The sequence below is a fragment of the Mesoplodon bidens genome (genome assembly GCF_964165515.1).
Source record: "Mesoplodon bidens genome assembly, chromosome: 1".
In the NCBI taxonomy this organism is placed as follows: domain Eukaryota; kingdom Metazoa; phylum Chordata; class Mammalia; order Artiodactyla; family Ziphiidae; genus Mesoplodon; species Mesoplodon bidens.
Window position 1 is genome coordinate 219,862,589 of NC_138176.1, and position 4,014 is coordinate 219,866,602.

Consider the following 4,014-nt stretch of genomic DNA (forward strand, 5'->3'; position numbering starts at 1 on the left):
AATGTGTAAGGTGGGGGGACTGGATAAAATTTATTCCATTTTTTTGGAGCTCCATATTAGCATACATATGACTAAATGAAACAACTTCTTCATCCATCCAAATTAAAAGTGTATAAATTAATGAGTTCTAATCTCTCAATTGTACTAAACTGGGTGTTTTAAAATTTACCTAATTTCAGGAGACTAATTACCATTTAATACTTTACCTCTATAAGAAACAGTTTACGATCCTGAGAGAAAATATTGCAGCATTTTATTTAATGGAATGAAGCTGTCCACTGAGAAAGCTTTTTACCTGTAACCCCTAAAATAAGTAGTCCTGGAAGAGTGACCAACTGACTTTTAAATCCCAGCCCTTCTCTTTTTAGAAATCCTGCCAATAAATGGAATCTCCATTTTCGCTTTCCTCTACTCTAGACACAAACATTCATTTTGCTAAGATGTTGGCATGTCATTGGCAAAATTCACTTGTTGTGCTATTTCTATTCAACATCCTTATACCAGGCCTCATCCCAAAAGAGTGCTGCATAAGATGCCACATGTGTCCTCTAGCACTTCAGGAATTAAGAGGATATGGTTAATAAAAATGGAATCCCCATGACTTCAGACTAAGTTCCCCAGGAAAGACATCCATCCCGATGTGGTTATGAGTTCTTTCTCAAAGTCAGCTTTTGTTCTAAGCTCAATTAGGTGTATCAAGGTAAAACTCAGCTATACAACTCAGAACTTTTAAAAGTTCACTATATTAACTCTGTCTCAATCCATTCAAGCTGCTATTTAAAAAATGGCACAGGGCTTCCCTGGTGGCGCAGTGGTTGAGAGTCCGCCTGCTGATGCAGGGGACAGAGGTTCGTGCCCCGGTCCAGGAAGATCTCACATGCTGCAGAGCGGCTGGGCCCGTGAACCATGGTCGCTGAGCCTGCACCTCCTGAGCCTGTGCTCTGCAACAGGAGAGGCCACAACAGTGAGAGGCCCGCGTACCGCAAAATAAATAAATAAATAAATAAAAATAAAAAATGGCACAGATAGGTTGGCTTATAAATAACAGAAATTTATTTTTCACAGTTCTGGAGGCTGGGAAGTCCAAGATCAAGGTGCCAGTGAGAGATTCTATGTCTGTGGTGTGCCTACTTCCTGGTTCAGAGATGGCCATCTTCTTCCCATGTCCTCACGTGGAAGAAGGGGCAGGGGAGCTCTCTGTGGTCTCTTTTATAAGGACACTGACCCTTCCTGCAGACTCCATCCTCATGACCCAATCACCTCCTAAAGGCTTCACCTCCTACCACCATCATGTTGGGGGTTGGGATTTCAACATATCAATTTAAGGGAGAACAATAATATTCTGTCCATAGCAAACCCACTCCACAATATTTAATTATCGATATTGACTTTCCAAAGAAGTCAACCATCACAGAGGCAGGTGAAAGGAAAAGCATTTCGATTTAAGTCAAAATGTGATGCATTGTTATAATTAGCCAGGCGATGGGAACACAAAGAGGCCTGCCATGAGCCCAGCCCACATTAGCCCAACACCAAAGTTTGAGGTAGGTCAGTAGTCCTGCTTCATGTTCATCACTTTGTAGAGTATATTTTTGAAGTCCTTTTTGAAGTCCTCCTTAATTCAAAAGTAAAATCTTTGTCAAATAAAGACATAAATAGCTTCCTCTCCAAGACTGAGGGCCAGATTCCTTCCCTCAGAATCCCCATGGAACTTTATCATACTACTAGATGAAACATATTTAGCCAATATCTGGGTTTCAGCCAAGGTGGAATAAGAAGAATCTATTTGATATGACATCAAATTAGTCACTTTTAGGGTAATAGCATAATCATCTGTCAGACAACATTACTTGTAGGGAACAACCATCTGCTGGAAAAAAAATAGAAAAAGAAAATCTAAAGGTCATCTCATTTCAACTGAAAAGCTGAATTGTAAAAATTATGGTTGGCAAAGTGATATCTCTTCAATCAAAATAAAACATAAAATGATCCTTACTAGGCCAACAGCAGCTGTCCAATCATAACAAACAAAATTCCTCAGTTGATGTCTTTTTATGGACCCATGTTTTCTTCACCTTTCATTTTTTCCTGCAAAAATTAAGTGGAAAGACCCATGGATGGGGTGAAGAAAGAAAGACATTTGGGGCTGTTTCTAATGTGTGTGTTGGATTATCTGCAATACACAGATAAAACTGGGTATAAGCCTTAAAATAGAGCAGAGTGTCAATTTCAAAACAAATAATGATAATGGTATTTTCAAGATCAGCTCTTTATTCATGTTCTGTGCCAAAGCATTTAAATACCCTACTCATAACATAATGTGGGTGGTAAAAGGAAAAAACTATCCCTACTTCAACATGTTATCCCTAAAGAGTCTATTCGTGTCAGTGCTGTAAAGATACAATTAATTTATATAACCCCAATATCCTAACGCTGAGATACAAAGCACATGAAACAAAACATTCTCTTATTTTGAAAAGAGAAAAATGAACATAAACTCTGCTTTATGCAACTGCCCAAAGCTATTTTAGATAAATAATAAAATAATTTTAATTAACAAATGATTCTAGTAAACCATTTTTATCAGATACTTACATTTTTTTTAAGTCCAAACTTTGAGCCCACACATACTTTTTCCCCATGGGACTTAACAATTGCTGTGCTGGCAGTTTTGTAGAATTTGAGATGATCTGGTCTGGGCACTCTTTAATTCGGTCTAGTTGATAACATTTACCATCACATAGTTAAATGACTGTCTTTAGAAACATTTTTTAGGCTACATATCTCACCTATGTGGCTGTACTCTGTTTGGGGAGATATCTTTAAATTTAAAATTAACCTTTGGGCCATTTCAATCTAGTTAGCTAAAAGCATCAGCCACTTAGAATTTTTATCCAATCTGGTTAATATACAAGTTTCATATATTTCTCTTGAAGGACTCCAAATAACAATGAATCAAATTATTTGTTTTTAACAGTTCTTTTCAAACTGAAAAAGAAACAAACAAAATTCTGTGTTAAAAAAAAAAAAACTTTCCAAAACAACCCAAAATCTAACCCTTCAGACAAATAGCACATTCAAAGTTGAGTTAGGAACGTTTTTCACATCAAGTTATATTTTAATTGTATGTATAAATAACAAGAAATGACTCTGCTCTTGGCTTACAACTGGATTGCATTTTAAATTTTGGAGTTGCCTTATATTTTTGAGAATGCTGATTAAATATTAAAACTCATCAATAATTTGTGAAAGACTCCTTAGTAAAAAAAAAAGAAAAAAAGTTAAGTTTTACCCAGAAAACAGATATTCTTTCTTATTTTATTTTTGAAAGAAGCCTTGAGAATTTAAGAAGCAGGGACGTGTGTGTGTGTGTGTGTGTGTGTGTGTGTGTCTACTTGACAGAGAGGGAGAGAGAACGCCCATGAGTGTCCAAAACATGTATTTAAATATCACCAATTACAGAGGCATTCTCTACACTTAACATTCACGGATAACCTTTGTGTACATATTCAGGTGGGGTCAGCAGAGTATTTATGGAATACGGGGCAGTACTGCTGGGAACCATTTCCCCTGTGACAGGGTGGTCTTGCTACTTGGGTGAACCATATCCAAGAGAAATAAGATAGGGACTCTATGGGAGACAGCATTCATAAAGAGGTCAGAACTATAATTTCCTTAAGTCTCCAACCCATGGCAGATGAGTAGGAGAAAGACAGTTTTAATTCTACTAGCTACTACCCTGAGTAAAGAGGCTTTATTTCTTGCAAATGTTTGCTTTATTCTCAATCAATCCTTCTTTTTTGTTTCTGATAAAGTGTATCTTGCCATTGATGCCAACTCAAGCCAGAAACCATTAAGACCTGCTGTATATACAATGAAGAAGCTGGTATTCATAACCGTGTGCTGGGCAAAATTCAGTCGCCCCCTGTTTTGATGATTAAAATAGAAAGAATGGGCAAGCTTCTAGTGGAAGTTCCAACAACAGGATGATTTTTACTTTCGTATATCCCACCC

At 37.1% G+C, this 4,014-nt stretch overlaps 1 long non-coding RNA gene across 1 annotated transcript; it reads right to left on the bottom strand.

Annotated features, from left to right (window-relative positions):
- Window positions 1-1,051: 1,051 nt before the first annotated feature.
- Window positions 1,052-2,984, bottom strand: LOC308621976. The gene is made up of 3 exons (XR_014016548.1): window positions 2,596-2,984; window positions 1,997-2,088; window positions 1,052-1,870 (listed from the first exon to the last, which is right to left on the bottom strand). It is a non-coding gene; the product is annotated as an uncharacterized lncRNA (long non-coding RNA).
- Window positions 2,985-4,014: the final 1,030 nt, after the last annotated feature.